Here is an 18633-nt window from a genome sequence, read left to right on the forward strand (position 1 = left end):
CGCATGCGTCTGTCGCATCTACTGCATTTATGATAGCAGTGTTATGCAGTGACTGAATGCGTACAATTCATAACCCTTAAAAATAAGCGTTTGTAGGCCATATAAACACATGTTCTGTGAGAACGACGTAATATTTTTGATTATAGTTTAAAGCTTTCATTTTATGTTTTTAACCATGAAATCTTAAGTAGCAGGACAACATCAGGGTCAAACAGCTGCCCAATGTTATCACCATTATTAGCATTTTGGAAGATGTGTCGTGATTTATCATTGATCTTTAGCAGCTCAAATAGTCTGTTGAATGGTATTTCTCCAATGGTCGCGGTCATCTGTTACGTATGCCTTCTTAGTATACTGCTTCTTGAGAAGCTGTTTTTGTTGTCTGCCCATCTCCGTGAAGATCTGCCGCGTTGGCGTTGACTGTGAGGCCTTCCTTAGACCAACAACTGCTACATTTTGTGATAACTTCTATGGATATGATCAAAAAACTTTAAATTCTAGATTAAACAGCACTAGAAAGATGCTGATTGGGATTAATTTCATTTAGAGCCGAGATGTTCAAGGAATTCGAAGCAGTCATCTCGATATATATATTCCAAAAACGTCTAGGCGTCGTCTATCTGATTCTTTGACTGTCTATGTATGGCATGCATAGTAAAATATAGAAAAGACCAGAAATGAAACGAGTCTCTTTTTTGTTATAGTAATGTGACGATCACGCCAGACTTCGTTTAGTTCAGTCATTGCTGCTCATGCTAGTTGAATGCGTTTTTGAATTTTAAGTTCACAACTGCCTATGTTCCACATTTCTGGCATCTCGCAATAGTTCGGGTTTAAGGAAAGTGTTGTTTGCAATTAATAACCATATTTTTGGTTTTGTTGCAATTAACTTTGAGTCCAAATTTAGCACTTTCTACCTCGAAAGTTTTTAAATAAATTAGTAATATCTTCTGAAGTAGAGGCTAAAAGTATAGTGTCGCCTGGGAAACGCAAGTTAGATATCTTGACATTACCTAAGTTTACTCTTCCCTCCCAACTATCCAAGACTCTGGGCATTATGAAATCCGAATAGATGTTAAATAATAAGAGAGGTATCCGTCCTCGTCCGTTCGAATATATGTCAGGTTATCTTCATACAGTCTCCTAATAGGAGACTCTATCAAGATAACCTGACATATATTCGTTGAGTCAAGAGTTTAGGTATACCCATTGCAATCAATATATTCCAAAATTTGTCCCATCTAACAATATCAAATGCCTTTGTATAATCAACAAAAAGTTCAATTTTCGGAATCTAATATTCTCTGGATTTTTATATGATATTTCTTACATTAAAGATTTGTTCTCTATTCCCTCTGCAATTTGCCAACTTAAGAAGTTTTCAAGACGACGTTGCAAGATGTAGAGGATCACCTTACAGGCGTGTGAAATTAGATAAGTGTGATATTTCCCAGAAGAAAGCAAGAATATATTTACTGTGGTAGATAGGCAGTAATTGAAGAGAAAATAAGTAAAGGGTATGACGAGGTTCGTACGAATTTGATCGAAATAAGTGTTACCAGTATATAAGATACCTTATCGAAAAGAATTTTTCAGTTTTGACATAAAAAATGGTACAGTAATTGAACCGCGAGAAAAAACATCTATGATAAAAGAACCTCATCAGATAAAAACAATGTCACTATGCTTTTCACAGTTAATGCAGAAGGAAAATTCGCTCCTCCTTTAATAATTTTAAAATATAACCGCATTCCGTCCGCTGTGTGTAAAGCAGCTATTAAAGGTTGAAGGTTAGGGAAAAGTCAAAGAGGTTGGATGACTGCAGAATGTACCCTACCTAAAGGAATTTTAAATAGAGTTGCCCCTAATGCTACTAATATCCTTCAATCTTTAGATGTCTCTGTATTTGCGCCTATAAAAAAAGTGGAAAAATATTGTTCGAAAATACAAGATGGAACACAATGGTCAGAAGATTATTAAATTATTTTTGCCAATGGCACTGGCTTCGCTGATGGATGATCCAAAAAATGATCTTAAATGTAATATGGAGATTTAAAGCCTCAGATCTATCCTTTTATAGAAAGTAATGTGGACTAATTAATGTATTAAGTAAACTCGATATGTTTCAACCTAAATATATTAACACTGAAGCCACAGTTTTCTTTAAATATTTTGAATAAAAAAGTGATGTAATTCTCCTGGACCAATTTTTAGACAAGAAAGAATAAAAATCATGAATGAGAAGGTAATATTGAACATAAATCGCTGTACAATATTTGGTTTTAAATTCTCTAGTGTTGGGGAACAAAGGCATAAGTCAAATTTTTACTATATTGACTTAAGTACACTGGCGACATTGAATTTAATCAATTTAGTTAGGATCCAAAGGACATAAGTCTATTGTATTTCTAACAGCTTAATCTCTATTGATCTAATAGACGCAAGTCGTGTAAAACCGGTTCTGTTTGGACAAACGGACTTATGTTGACTAAAGTCTTTTTTACCGCGGCAACCTTACAACCGTATATTTACACTTGCCAAGGACAGGCTGACTTAATTCCGTATGACCCGTTACAATAACAAGCACGTATTGCTTTTCAGCGATAAAAATTTGTATTTAATTCTGTTTTTGTGAACGTAAAAATGTCACAGCAAGATGTAAAAGAATTATGAAGATGATTAAAGAGCAAAATAACGGTATGTTACCGTTTAATACTGTTAAATATGTAAAAATAAATTTTATTACAAAATTTGAGGTTATGTGTAATATTGATGAATATTGGCGACTTGGCACCCATAAACTCCGAATGAGTTATATAAGGAGATGTGTTACTTCCCAAGAAATTAAATGTCGTCGCATAAGAACACCCAATAGCGGCAAGGAAAGAATAGTAACCTACAAATACGCCTTTGAAATTGACGAACAACGAAAACTGGTGTGCAAAAAATGTTTTCAAGGAACGTTAGATGAATCCGAAAAGTTTATTCGCCGCACACTTAAAAATAAGGTGCAAAGTACAACTGGTGTAGTCAAAGACGGTAATCGCGGAAAGTGTATACCCAAAAATAAAACGTCTCCTGAGCGAATACAACAAGTTATAACCCATATAAACTCATTCCCCCGAATACGAAAGTCTATATACACGCCGAGTGAATAGTAAGTTGTATTTACCTGTTACCTCAATTTGAATAAAATGTATAGACTATACCGTGCAGCCACAGATGAGCCAGTTATTCTAACAATTTACGAAGTCAAGTTTCACAAGCTTAACCTGGCTTTTAAAAAGCCAAAAACGGATACCTGTCACAAATGTAAAGTTTTGAAAATGGAGTTGACTATCGCCAATGATGACGAAAACAGAAATACACTTAAAGAACAACAAACAAAGTATCATGCCGACTTAGCATATACTTGTAAAAGTAAAGACAAAAAATTAGCAATGGCAGACCACTCAGCGTTGTGCTAAACATTTGACCTACAACAGTGTCTTCATCGGTTTTATTTTACAAAAGAAAATATTAAACCTACAATCTTATAATACACAATTGTGGAAATGGTTTTGCTTCATGTTATTTATGGCACGAGTCGATTGCAATGAGAGGAGCAAACGAAATTGCTTCGTGTCTTTTTAAGGAGCTTATGGATTTGCCACCAGAAGTGAAGAAAGTGATTTTGTACTCGGATACTTGTGGTGGACAAAATAAGAATTTCTACGTAGCAAGTATGTTCTTAACTGTTCTTCAAATGAAAAATTCGTTAGAGGATATCGATCACAAATTTTTGTGTCACTCACACATGGAATGTGATGCGGATCATTCCGTAATCGAAAAACAAAAAAAAAAACAAGTGGTATGCAAATATGACATCCACATGATTGGAGGCGACATTAATACGATGCGCAAATAAAAAGAAACCTTTTCAAGTGCTTGAAATGTCACAAGATGCTTTTTATGACTTTGCAGCCTTGTTGAAAAGTGTCTTTGTAAAAAAAACAAGATAGTGAAAAACGAAAATTTTTATGGCACGACTGCAAATGGCTCGAATACACAAAGGAACCGGGACTGATTTATTATAAAAAATTCACTTCAAGAAACAGAAGACTTCTCCATTTTGAATTTAAATCACCGTGGCCGTCTGGTTGCACTCCCTTTATCAAAAAAAATATACAGAGCCACTTGCAATCTCCAAGGCCAACAAAGATGATCTCTTGGAATTACTACCCACTATTCCAGATGTGTACAAAAGATTTTATGAGCAACTTGTACATTCAGATGCAACAGCTGACGTTGACCCAGATTTAGAAGACCTAGATCCAGACGCCGAAAATCCAGACTTAGAAGAGGTACATACGTAATAAACATTTGCAGTGATGTGTTTTACTTGTATTGTTTTTTTATTTACCTGTGTTTCTAGATGTTATTCGAATATTACCATACTTATCATTATTTAACCATAATAACAGTCTTGTCAATATTACTCATCGAGCAAAAAGACAAAAGAGGGAATGTAAAGGTAGTGGGGGCAAAAATATTGTTAGGCAGGAAGTGCCATCTTGAGAGGCCAAATTAAAAAAGGAAAGAGGGTCTTTCCTTGTTTATGAAATCAAATTTAGTTGGGTTATGTTATTATGTGTCCCAACTGTCACATGAAATCTTATTTATATTGAAGTTTTTTAACAATTGTTTCACATTTTAGACTGTTATTGTTAATATTTAATTAAAATTTTCTCGTCTAAGACACATTCTGAAAACTATTTCATAGCTACTGTTAATAAGTGTCGGAAAATTTAAATTTAGCGCATTCGCATTTCCGGATATGTCCGCCATCAGAGGCCACTTTTTTGGTCGCCTTTTCATAACTATTAGATTCCCTCTTTTGTCTTTTTGCTCGATGATATTACTATACTTAATGGCTAGCATTTTAGTTCATATAGACTTAAGTCAGCAATCGCAATCAAAGTCAGATCTAGAAGACTTAAGTCAATCAAAAATCATTAATTTGAAAAGATATAACCTACTTTATTATTGTCTATAGGTTTGGTTAATATATCGTATTACAATATTAGTATAAACGTAAGTTTAGTTTAAAAATGGATTTATACGACAAGAATGAAACCTTTAATAAATCCTCATAAAAAACAGCAGATTTGGACTTATGCCCTTTTTCCCCAACACTAGAGAATTACAAATTTCAAATTAAATCAAAGGGAGTAAAAATTCAATCAAACTTGGCGAGAGAAGATTCAGAACCTGATAATAATGCACTTTCAGATATATGTTACCTATTATCTACTATAAATGACAATATGAATTTAAATGATAATAAAATGCTGTGTTTTCCGAATCTTTCTATTCTGATTATTGAGGCAATCAAGTTCCTACCACACAATATTGCGATGGATAACAGTTTCCATTCAGATAAGACAGAAAAAGTCAAACGTAATATTTTTTTGCGCACAAATCGATTCCATCAATAGTATTTTACAATGCGCTTATTTAGTAGCAACAAAAGACAACAGACTCAAAGAAAAAAAATACACACCAAGTGTTGTCACATTTAATAAGTGGGTGAAGTATCATGATGAATGTAAAAAACTTACAAATGATAAAGAAAAACAGAAGCAAAAAACTAAGCAGACTCTATAACATAACAAACAGATGAACGCACAAAAAAAGTCGAAAAAATGAAACAAAAGACAACAAAACATACAACGACGAAACAAGATCTAGATTGAGGCTCTTCTTAAGAAGAACAGTAAGACTGGGCGGAAACTGGTAGTAGTTGAAACGTGTTGACTTCATGGAACTAGAACAAGAAAATATTGAAATGTTCGATACCGATAATCTCAAATTGGGAGACTTTTACTTTTTTACTCTTTTTAGTATTATTAACTCTTCTTTAGTAAGATCATGGTTAATGAATATCTCATGCTCTTTTACTGTTTTGTACCACTATATCTTTCTCGTGTTTATTCTGTAGTTTTACTAGGCATGTTTTATTGTCCAATTTTACAGCAACGTCTATTTCCAAAAAGCCCCAACTTTAAATTTTAAATCTGTAATTATTGTGTTGGTAAATTTTTTCACAAAAAGTAATAAAAAATACGTTATAAACTAGATATCTTTATTAATTTTATATCGGATAAGGTAAACTCATAATTATTGTATTTATCTTGAGCTTCCTCAAATCCTTTGGCACAGTTAAGACATTTAATTAAATAGCTCATGCAACAGCTCTTCCTTACGTTTAATATTATTATGGAGGATATTAATTAAGTGGTATTTCAACTTTGATGTTGATTTTCTCTCATATGTCAAGCAAGCCGATATTAGATTTAAGCAGTTCAGCTCCAATATATTAGTTCGTGGATAATAATTACATAAAAGAATCTTATATTATATTTTGGATTACTCAAAGTGTTTTCTTAGATTGTATTTTAAAAGGTTTTGATATATTTTTTTTAATTTTAGTGAATCGAAAAACTAAGTTTTCGAGCAAAGTGAGAAATCAATAATGATATCTTCATAATAAAACTGTATTTTGTCTAATTTTATTTATTAATTTCATATTTTTACAAAGCGTTTTATTCAATAATTAGTGTGGTTAAGACGTAATTTATACGAATGGTATTTTCATTTGTCGGCTGTGTTTTCACGTTTATAGCATTGCTAATTATATTTCTTGTCCTCGGAACTTCAGAAAATCTGCTGGATTTTGTCAAAGCTGCCTTACTATGCTAAAGATTTGGCTATAGGACACTGTTTGGCCGCATCAAGACGCATTTTTAGGAATTTAACACGGCATACACAGTATACAAAGTAGTGGGAACTTGGCACAGTAATCACTTATACAAAGTAGTGCATTGATTAGCGATCAGTGTCTGAAGGCTCTCGAGAGTAAGACCTCGGAAACCTTGAAGAAGACACCAGAAAGGATGTCGAAAGCTCGACGCAGTGATAATCGACGCCGTTCAACCCGGAAGACTGTTGAGTTTATATATGAAGCCATTATTTGCAAAACTCGCTAATTTTCGCTAATAAATTTTCAGTAGTTTATAATTATTTAAACGATTAAACAGTTGTATTTTGGAGAATTAAAAACAGTTTTTTATTTTTATGGAGTTAATAAGTGAAAATGGTTGTTTTATTACACTTAGTCCACAGGAAAAAGGACGCAAAAAAGTTCTTCGGTTAGAAACACATAAAAGGAATGTGGATAAACTTGCTAGGTATGTAAGTTCTTCATATTAAAATTTATGATTTTAGACTTCTGCGACAATCGTTTGATTTTTTATGCAGTTCCACTTGTTTTTCGCGTTGTAACGTTAGGTAGGGGTACAGAAAAGTTTATTAAAAGAGTTGTATTGTTGGAAAAATACACCAAAAATACTGCCGGCCCTTCGAACTTGTGGTCATAACGGATGACCCGGATTGCTATATGATTGTACCACACTCACTATGAAGCAAGTGATAGATTTTTATGAGTACTTTTATTAGTTAAACGATAAAAGTAAACAAGACCTTCTGATATTAGCTTGTTATAAGGGACAGAAACCAAAAAGGGGGAAATCTAATTATGCTGCAGTGTCAATAAAACACCATGTACGTTTAAGTGAGGGTAAGATGATTAGAGTATGTGCCAAGTCGTTTCTAGGAATCACAAATTTAAGCAAAGACATACAAAGAATTGTAAGAAATTTTGTTATAACTGGGAGCTACCCAGGGAACGTAGAGGTGGCAATAGAGTGGGCCCAAAAGATGATAAAAAAAGAAACTGCATCATAAAATTTATAGAATCCATAACATGTAAAGAGCCTCATTGCTGTAGAAGCAAGACAATCGTGCGCGTCTACTTGCCATGTGACTTAAATTTTAAGAAAGTTTTCGACCATTATCTTCGAAGAATTCCTTAGCCTATGTATGTGAAGCTTAGTTATTTTCGAAAGTATGTGAATGTTAACTACAACATCGCTTTTGGAACTCCGCTGACTGACTGTTGCTCTACTTGCTTAAGAACAAAGGAGCAGTTGAAAGTAGCAACTTTTTTAACTGTTCGACAAAAGTTAGCCACTAGGCATCGTGTTCATATCCTAAAAGCAAAGGCTTTTTCAAACTCCTTAAAAATCCAAAACCCAACACAACTTACTTTTTGTTCGACTGCAAAAAAACTTGCTGAGTAGACTGCCTAATCAAGCAGCATATTTCAGTCAGATAATAAACTATAATAATTTTACAGTTGTTGCTGGAATTTCTACCAATAAACTAAGACCAACAAATGTGTTTTATTACGAGTGAACAGAAACTGACTCTCGAAAAGATTCTAATACAATACAATAGCGTCAGCTTTGCAACATGGTCTAAAGAATTTTGATTTTGATTTTGATGTTAACATAGAAACAGTACGTTTGTTCGCTGATGGTTGCCGCGGAAAAAACAAAAATTCGAATATGATGGCAATGTTGGCTTATTGGCTTCTAGAATATTCGCCGAATTAGATTAAACAAATTGAATTTTTCCGATCGTCGGTCATTCCTTTATTCCTCCTGATCGTATTTTCGGCCTTATAGAAAAATACATTAAAAAATGCCTGTAATCGTGGAAATTAGTGGCTACGACGATTTAATCAGAAAGCATTCCACTGTACGGAAAATCGGTATGAATTGGGATGTGTTTGATTGGAGGACACAAACAAAACGAGTTATTAAGCTACCTAGTTCATGGTACTTTGAATTTAATAAGGCAAAGCGGTTTATTTAAAAAAAAAAGTCAACAATGTTCTAGTCCAAGGTGAACCCAATTACCGAAATGATATTGGAAAAGCTAAAAGCGTTTGTAAGAAAAATATTTCTCTTTCTTCAATGACTCCTAAGAAATTACCACTAGGAAAATAATTAAAGGGGGATAGAGGGACTATTAATAGTCTCCTTTCCAAACACTATAGAAAAAATTGGAGAAGCCTTCTTAAACTAAATTTTTACAAAGAACACTTGAAGACAGATTCTACCTCACCAGAAGGAATCGTTGATGGTTCGGAAAATTGCCATAATGCACAAAATTATCCTTTTTTGTTTGAGCATGACTGATTGAGACTGTTTTTGATTTTTTTTATTTAAACATTTTCTTTATATGACTTAAAATCTAAAGTTTTATTTTTATGAATAAATCCCTTATGTTTTTTATTGGACTAAATACGGTTTGTTATTATTTTATACATTTATTTGCAAAATTGGTTGTTTGCAATAAACATTATTTTTTTCCTAAAAACAATAATACATTTTGTTACGTTGTAAGCTAAACACTACTCAGCCGTTGATCATTTTTTTCCGTCTACCGTCTATTTATGATCAATTTTAACACCCTCAAAATCATTGATTAATGACCCCTATTAATAAATGATTTTCTATTAATGAACGATTTTATTATAGGCAACACAACATACATTCCTTGCATAAATTAATTAAACGCTCTGTGATTGGCAGTGACCTGTGGTGTAGGCAACCAAACATATACCTATTTATATTCCCACTAAAAAATTAATTTAAAATGAAGTAGCCGCTGTTAGTACTATCTGTCATTGTATGTCATTATTTACTTTATTGTTTAAAATTCTATGTATTTGAAAAATCAAAGGATAGATATTGACGAAGAGTTTAATTTAACTCCACCAGAATTTAACTTTTTCTATCACAGAATTTACAGAGGTCCAAGAAGACTTAAATATAAATTTGTCAAAATCCTATACAGCAGATAATCATTTATCAATATCTTCCTTTAATTTCAGTAATTGCACCATTTCGAATATTAATGTTTACTATAATAAAACTACCACTAAGGAAACTTTGAATAAAGTCAATGAAAGCTGAAAAAATTGTTGTTTATCGTTAAGTAAATAAATATTTAAACTAAGATATTTTTATTTCTGAAAAGTACGGTCGACGGAAAAGTTTTGTAACGAACTCGTGAATTAAAATGGCGATTAACAATCTCGAACATTAACGCGCTCGCTTCGCTCACGCGTTAAAATTACTCAATTGTTAATCGCCCTTATTAATACACTTGTTGGTTAAATAACTATTTTGATTTCTCAAAAAATGACTTTCGAGCAAAGAGCAAGTTTTGCAAATAATGGCGTCATATATATATATGTCGTCTCCGGTGTAATTAATAAACGTATGAAAAACTGATTGCAACTTGGTGCAAGTTTCCATGTTTATTAATTTGTACAACTATTGCGCAATATGGTGTTATATTGCGTAGTTGGCCGGTACGCTCTCATTGTGGCATTATCTTGAAGAGACAATGCCATTATGCTTTTATTAGGTGGTTGAAATAAAACACATTCTTTCTAAGAAGAAAAAAACTCAGCTTCAGAGTCTTAAAAAGAAACAGAGCCCTTCAAGCAAAGTGCTCTAGGGAGCTACCCTACACGGGTAAAACCATGAGTTAGACACAACTTTCACTACTGACTCGAGATCTGAAAATGTCCCATATTTAAAGATAAATTAACTTTTAATATGAAACTTTTTCATTTCTCAACCAATTAAATTTAATTATATGTTTCAGAAGGAAGGGCGATGAACATCGAAGTGCGTGATTGGTGGCACTTGATGACATCCCCCCTGCTTTGGAGACTCTGAGACTGATAAAAAAAGCTGATTTTATTAAAAAACTTAAGAAACAATTTTTTTACAAATCACATATAGGAAAGAAAAAATACGCATAAAATACATTAAAAGTCTATATGTCCATATTGTCAGATCTACTTACAGTCCTCTAACACACACTACACTCGCGTACACTCGCGTAGCGCGCACTTGCACTGCACAAAAACTTTCACAGGCGGTGGTCGGTGTTGTTGACCGCATCTGCAGGTCCATCCTCGACGACGTGCTCCTCTGCGGCGGCTTCGTCCTCTCTAGCTGTACGTTTCCCATCTGCATGTCGCCGGTGTGTCGTAGGCGAGTTTGCCTGAGCCTCCGTGGTGCTCTGGACCACATAATGGTAGGGCAGGCAGTGACTGGCTACTGCGGAGACATCCATTGCATCAGGTACTTAGCATCAAGTAGGCTGGCTCGTCGGAGATATGGCACATCGACGGTTTCAGGGCTGCAGAAGGTGGATATCGGCATGTTAGTTTGGTATACTAACATCCGATGCTTCTCCCCGCTGTTTTCTTGAGTGGTTTTGATGCAGGCATCGTGTTGGAACTGTTTGCGATTTTCGATCGCGGAGCATGAGAACTCTGACATCTCGGAGTCGTGGTAGAGTTCGTTGAAGGTTGGGCGCCATGTCGTCTCCGGTGTAATTAATAAATGTATGAAAAACTGATTGCAACTTGGTGCAAGTTTCCATGTTTATTAATTTGTCCAACTATTGCGCAATATGGTGTTATATTGCGTAGTTGGCCGGTACGCTCTTATTGTGGCATTATCTTGAAGAGACAATGCCATTATGGTTTTATTAGGTGGTTGAAATAAAACACATTCTTTCTAAGAAGAAAAAAACTCAGCTTCAGAGTCTTAGAAAGAAACAGAGCCCTTCGAGCAAAGTACTCTAGGGAGCTACCCTACACGGGTAAAACCATGAGTTAGACACAACTTTCACTACTGACTCGAGTTCCGAAAATGTCCCATATTTAAAGATAAATTAACTTTTATATGAAACTTTTTCATTTCTCAACCAATTAAATTTAATTATATGTTCCAGACGGAAGGGCGATGAACATCGAAGTGCGTGATTGGTGGCACTTATATATATATATATATATATATATATATATATATATATATATATATATATATATATATATATATATATATATATATTGCAGCATCATCAAGGCACATTCATTGTGTGTAAACCTAATAAACTGGTTCTTTCATATGCAAGTGCATTGCGATGTTAGTGGCATATCTTCAACAAGAGAAATACTTCCAGTCATATAAACAAAAACGTATTTTATCAAAACTTTTCAGATTTATTGAGGTATTCACATTCTTTACCAAAAATGCTTTGACTAGTGTTTTCTTAAATAGATAACCTTAAGCAATCTAAAAACCAATTTTGTATAAATGAAATTACCTAATAGAAACTTATCAATATCACGAAACGCTTTCTCAAACAGAACTATAGTTTTCGGACCGATAAACACATAGATAGAGGAAAAGATGTCATTATATGAGCAATATGAAGTTATAACAACTAATGAAACAGGGTGCAACTTGTATGCAAAACTATTAAATGTCAAAATCTTACGAAAATAAGAGATTCCGAAATTTAAAAAGTTTTTATTATATTACATATTATTACTTTACACATTACACATTAAAAACTAATTTAAAATTTTTAAATTCAATACATTTTAATAAAAAGTACAAAAAATTAAAGTATAAACTTCATATCTTCATCTTCAAAAATGTATATACGGTGTAGGTAAAAGTTTATGGTCGGTATAGTAAAATTTAACAGGATATCTAACACAGATATAAAATCATATTTTCAGCGAATAGACAAAGATAACAATCATATTTAACTTTGGTCTCCCCTTCACATTCCTCATGCACACCCATTAGTGAACGCCAGACGATTATTTCCTATCGGAAACAGCAGCAGGGTTGCCTTATTACATTTTTGAATTAAAACATTGAACTGATTCAAAACTTGTACAACTTGTATAACTTGTACAAAATTTCTTAAATCCATGAAAAATTGACAGATTTGCATTTTTATTTGACGAAATTGTAACCTAATTTCTAATAAAACAAGATAATTTTGGCAACATCGTCATTCGTCCGTTCTCCTAATGCTTTACTAGTATTGTCTTTATTTATTATGCTTTATGAATGAACAACCCACTAACCCATGTAATACGCATGGCATACCAAACTAGTTCTGTTCTGTAAAGATGAGCGTTAAATCAACGAACTGTTTAATTCAACCGTTTATTTGTCGTTAACGAATCTACAGTTTCTCATTGGGAAGCCAACTAGTTGGTGGTTGATTCAAAAAAACTACGTTTTGTGTAGACGTAAACAGAGGAACAACGAACACTTCACGTCGACAAGGACAATTGGTTGATTAAAGAGACTACTACAGAACTAAAAATAACATGCGAATCTTTCGGGCGGTGGACAGTCGGGCGATCGGTTGACGTTGACAATAAAATAACTAAGTATTCTGATTGATGAATGAGTTTCGATTTTCGATTGCTCTGCATGAACGACAACGATCCTTTCACTCTTTTACACTTCGAAAGGATAGCCAGTATGAATAAAGTTTTACATCAAATGTTTGTAATTCGCGTAATTGATTGACTTTACAAAGCGCCCATTTTGAATATCAACGAATGAATCTTAGATTTGGAGTAGACCATATGTATGTAATGCTGCAATATTTGTGTTTAATCACGGAACTACCGCTTTTTCCGTCATATCTAACTTAATTCGTTAGAAAGAAATCGAAAAAATGTGACGCACTGAAAGAAGGCTCTGAGAAGAACTTTAGGTGGTTATTATTAGTTGTTCTGGGAACCATCAGGTTCTTCTAACTCTATTACCACAAATTTTTCGCATTGCTCTTGTAGTAATCCTTTTTTAAGTTAGCATGCTACTTTTCTTACTTGGTTGCACCATACGGATCACGACCAAATAGTCAGAGATACGTATTTACGGTTACCTTTTATCCGTGTACCTATTTTGTTTTTAATTTTTTACTTTTATTATTCACTCGTAATAACCTTTTCTATTTATTTTAAACGTTTTAACTTTTATCATTTCTTTCCTCAGGTAGCTGTAGTTTCCTAGGTGGTTATTGTTAGTTGTTTTTCTAGAAACCGTCAGGGTCTTCTAACTCTATTGCCACAAATTGGTCACGTTGCTCTTGTAGTAATCGTTTTCCAAATTAACATGTTCCTTTTCTTACTTGTGTGCACCGTCTGGATCACGACCAAATATTTAGAAATATGTATTAACGGTTGCCTTTCATCAATATACCTATTTTGTTTGTTTCTTTTTCTGTTTATAAGATATGTCATTACATTTTAACTTTTGTTATTCATCCGCATTTACCTTTTCTATTTCTTTTAAACGTTTTAACGATTGGTATTCCTTTCCCCAGGTAGCTGTAGCTTCCTTCGTAGTTATTGTTAGTTATTGGTCTGTAAACCATCAGGGTCTTTTACCTCTATTGCCACAAGTTGGTACTCTAGGGTTTATACACTAATTGTGAAATACCTATTTCAAGTAAGCATCTGTTATATCTATAAAAATAGAAAAGTAGAATTACAGAAACCAATAAACGAGATGGCATTGTAGAACAAAGACTAAATAAGAACATTTTTTCTTAAATTCGCCAATAAAGCACTTCCTATTTTATGCCAAAAATATTGAGAATATAAAAATATAATGTACTCCATAGGCATCAATGAAACTGTAAAAATAAACGTAATAGTCGTGTTTGTTCCTAAAATTTTTTTCATTGCTATCCGCTATAAAACGTTATATCTGCGGCTTTGTCGGTGATGTCAAAGATCAATATTTCGTGTTGTTTTGAGAGGAGAGACGTCCTGATAAAAAATTACTGTAGGCGCTTCTGTATGCAAATTTCGTTGTTATCCTGTGCTAAATCCTGAGAGTTATTTGAAAAAATGTGATTTAATCCTGGGAACAAAGCTGAATGACTCTCTGCCCAGAGGCTTGGTTTTTATGATATTATTTTTGGAGACGTTTTTTTCAGGAAATTTATTTTACGAGTCGCTTCCTTCAAATTTCTTTGTCGACATATTGTGGCCGTCATGACAGTTTATGGTATTAAATTTACAAAATAAAATTAGATTTAGAGGATTTAAAAAGAACTATATAGTGAGATAAAAAATAAAGAGACTATATGAAATATAATTAAATTTTATTTATTTATTAGTTTTATCGGGAATTAACCACATTATCTGTGAAACTACCTAATTATTATCTCCTAGCTCAAAACACACCCTCAAAAAACCGAGTAATCGGCCAAAAGGCGAACTGCTAGGAATTGATTTCTAATTTATTGACAAAGCTTTACGCCAAGAAACAATTTATTGCTGCCACTGTTTCCGAAAAACAATAATTATGCTAACTTTACGGTAAATGTAGTATAGTCATAGCTATAACCCTACAAGGAAAAAAGCGCAGCATTGCACATTTTGACTGCATATTTGCTTGCTAATTAGTTGCTGTTGATTGGTAAATAAACCAATCCGGAAAAGCTTAGCATCCATACGGAAATATTACATGCCTTCGTTACCGACTGCAAAATTGCTTACAGTCCTTTTCATTTCCAAATAAACCCAATAAATATGGTATTAAAATTTTCGCCCTAGTTGATTCCAAGCGTTACTTTACTTCAAATCTTAAAGTCTATGTAGGGCAGCAACCTAATGACCCTTAGGCTGTAAGCAACTCTCCCAATGCGGTAGTCTTGAGATTATGTTAACTCATATATGGATCAGGAAGGAATATTACTACCGATAACGGGTAAGTACAAGGGGGAAGTTCATACTGTAAACAAGCAGTATACTGCCTATAACACTGCAAGGAATACCAAGAGATAGCCAATGGTAGTTTTCTTTTCGATGCTAAATATTGAAGGTATTAATGCAAATGTCATTTTTTATTGCAACAATCCCGATAATGTAATCAGCAAAAGATTGTTTTACAAAGTTTAGCTAGACAATTAGTTGATATTCACCTTCGTGCTCGTCTACTCTGTCTTGTTTGCCATCATCAATAAAATTAAGAATTACAGAAATGGTTGAATCCGAAGACCTACTACCGCCTCCAGCTGGTAATATTGGCCAATAAACGAGACGCTGCAGTTACTGCGATAGAAAAAAGAACCGTCCAACCCAGTATTCATGTGTTAAATGTAGAAAATACATGTATTCAACAATATTACACAAAACTTAAAGGTTAATATAACAATAAAAATAAAAAAAAAACCTATTAATAATACTTACTCTGCATGTTTCACAAGAGAAGATGGGTCAAGCGACAATTTAAACTAAAAAAATTTTAAAATTTTTGTCAACATAATTTACGCAAAACTACAAGACAACAATAGTGTGTATTACCTTACATACTTTAACATAATACTTATTATTTATATATTGTACATATTTATTGTATACATACAGCACTTTTAACATGATCCGTAATATTTGCACTAATTGACACTACTTACTAAAAATCGTTCAAAACTCTATATTTAATATTATTCTTAATAATTATATAAATGAATTTATGAATAAATAAATGTAATTTTAAATGAATTTAATAAACAAACAATGATTTACTTATTCTGCTGAGCGTAGCGTAAGGCTTACTTGTCTGATCCAGTCTGATTTCGAGTATATTCTGGCGCAATAACTGAAAAAACACTGTCTTGACCCACGATTAGTTTACCCTGAAATATATTTGCTACAAAATATTATTTATCATATACGACGACAATTTTCATAGAAATATTTATTGCTTATTACACATGTTTACAGAACTGAGTTTTGTTCGATGCTACTAAAAATACGTTACAAATGCCTAACAGAAATAAATTGCTGGACGTGCAGCCAAGCTCATAATTTATTGGAGGAGATATCAAAAAAGTCAGTCTCCGGATCGCTCGTCATCACACAATAAATTAAAAAATGTCCAAAGGTAAGGGGAAGAAGGTCATTTGGGTTAGACGACATAGGAGAAATAGGCGCAGAATTTAATATTGCTTCTATTTTAATAAGATAAGTTTCTAATTGTTCATATATTAACAAAGTATCACCTACAGTGCGAATTAAATGATACTTAAAGGACTTAACCGCGGCTTCCCAAATTCCTCCAAAGTGGAGAGATTTTGGCGGTATAAAATGCCAAGCGAACCTTTCAACATCTGAATAAGGAGAAGAAGGTCATTTGGTTTGGACGACATAGGAGAAATAGGCCCAGAATTTATTATTGCTTCTATTTTAATAAGATAAGTTTCTAATTGTTCATATGTTAACAAAGTATCACCTACAGTGCGAATTAAATGATACTTAAAGGACTTAACCGCGGCTTCCCAAATTCATCCAAAGTGGAGAGATTTGGGCGGTATAAAATACCAAGCGAACCTTTCAACATCCGAATATTTTTTAATGGCATTTTGATAATCTGTCAGGTTGTCTAAAGAGGAAACTTGTTGCCAATAACAACGTCTAGTCAATCTTTGTATTTCCGCAACCCGGTTGGCGACAAATGTGCGAAGAAGATACGGCTGTGTATTTATCCAGTAAAGAGTGATTGTCCAGTCCGAACAAAAATAAGTGCTGTTTACCTCCAGTAAAAGAGAATGCTGAAGCATCGCATAGAGCCGAGCTAGAAGTAAAGTGTCGTATAACTCCAATCGCGGTAACGATATTGAGCTGATAGGGCTACGCGAGATTTTGCACAAATCAGTAGCACAAAAATATTTTCCTCAGCATCAACATAACGACAATAAAGACAAGCACCGTCAGCACCGTAAATCATGGCATCGCAAAATCCATGAATTTGGATATCGACGAGATTTGGTATTGTAATACAACTAGAAAATTTTAAATGTTCGATAAGTTTTAATTGAGCCTGAAATGACAACCATAAATCATGAATTTCGAGCGGAAGTGATTCATCCCAGTTTACTTCTGATTTTCAGCACATTTGCATAATTATTTTTGCGTATACAATACCTGGGCCCAAAAATCACAGTGAATCAAACAATTTTGCGATTTGCGACAAAATAGAGCGTTTCGTTACAGTGTACTTGAAATAGCCGAGCTACAAAACAGAGTATCTTCGCGAAAATTCCATTGAATTCCTAATACCTTGATAGTGGCATCAGGATCTAGAGATATGTGAGTACTCTCAGCGTGTTAATTTTGATTGACTTATTAAGAGCATACCATTTGATGCCCATTTTCAAAGAAGAAAACCGCCTTTATTAGGAATATACGTTTTAATTGGCTCTTGTGGATTTTTACGACACAAAATTTTTTGATAAACTGCGTCATCGGGATGTACGAGAATTTGGCGATACATTTTTTCTGCGTCGGCTGCCAATACGAATATATGTTGACAATAACGAAAAAGAATGAAAAATAGGTGGGACTTTCTTGTTTTAATACTGCGTGATGAGGAAGATAACATTCAATTTCTTGGCCATTTACGTCATTTGTATACGACATGTGAATTAATTTCTCATACTTAGTCAAAAAACGAGAATCGTCCAGTTGCAAAACTGGATCTTTGCAAAAACGATTTTCTGGCGAATAGAAACGCTTTAACGCGCTATTATATAAATCAAATTAGGTTAGGTTAGGAAAGAGATGCTGCCGGGAAATTTGTTGCAAAATGATTTGCTGCAGGATCAGTTATTGCAATGTTGTTTCCCGATTGAATTTCTGCCGACGACGACGATGAAGAAAAGCTGGAAAATATTGTGTGTTCTATAATATTGTTTCCCAAATACTATACGATAATTATGGAGTTCATCCGATTCTTTAAGTAACATTTCTAATTCCGTTTGAACGATTTTAAAATTTTCCCAAACTTTTCTATGTTCTGATACCGTTTTTCTAAGCTTAAAAAAACTGTTTCA

General features: G+C 33.6%; 1 protein-coding gene across 1 annotated transcript in view; it reads right to left on the minus strand.

Moving 5' to 3' along the window:
- The window catches only part of LOC140445484 (octopamine receptor beta-2R-like), an 853944-nt gene that overhangs the window by 502623 nt on the left and 332688 nt on the right, over positions 1 to 18633 (minus strand). The gene's annotated exons all lie outside the window — the stretch shown is intronic.

Source organism: Diabrotica undecimpunctata, chromosome 7 (assembly GCF_040954645.1).
Source record: "Diabrotica undecimpunctata isolate CICGRU chromosome 7, icDiaUnde3, whole genome shotgun sequence".
Taxonomy (NCBI): Eukaryota; Metazoa; Arthropoda; class Insecta; order Coleoptera; family Chrysomelidae; genus Diabrotica; species Diabrotica undecimpunctata.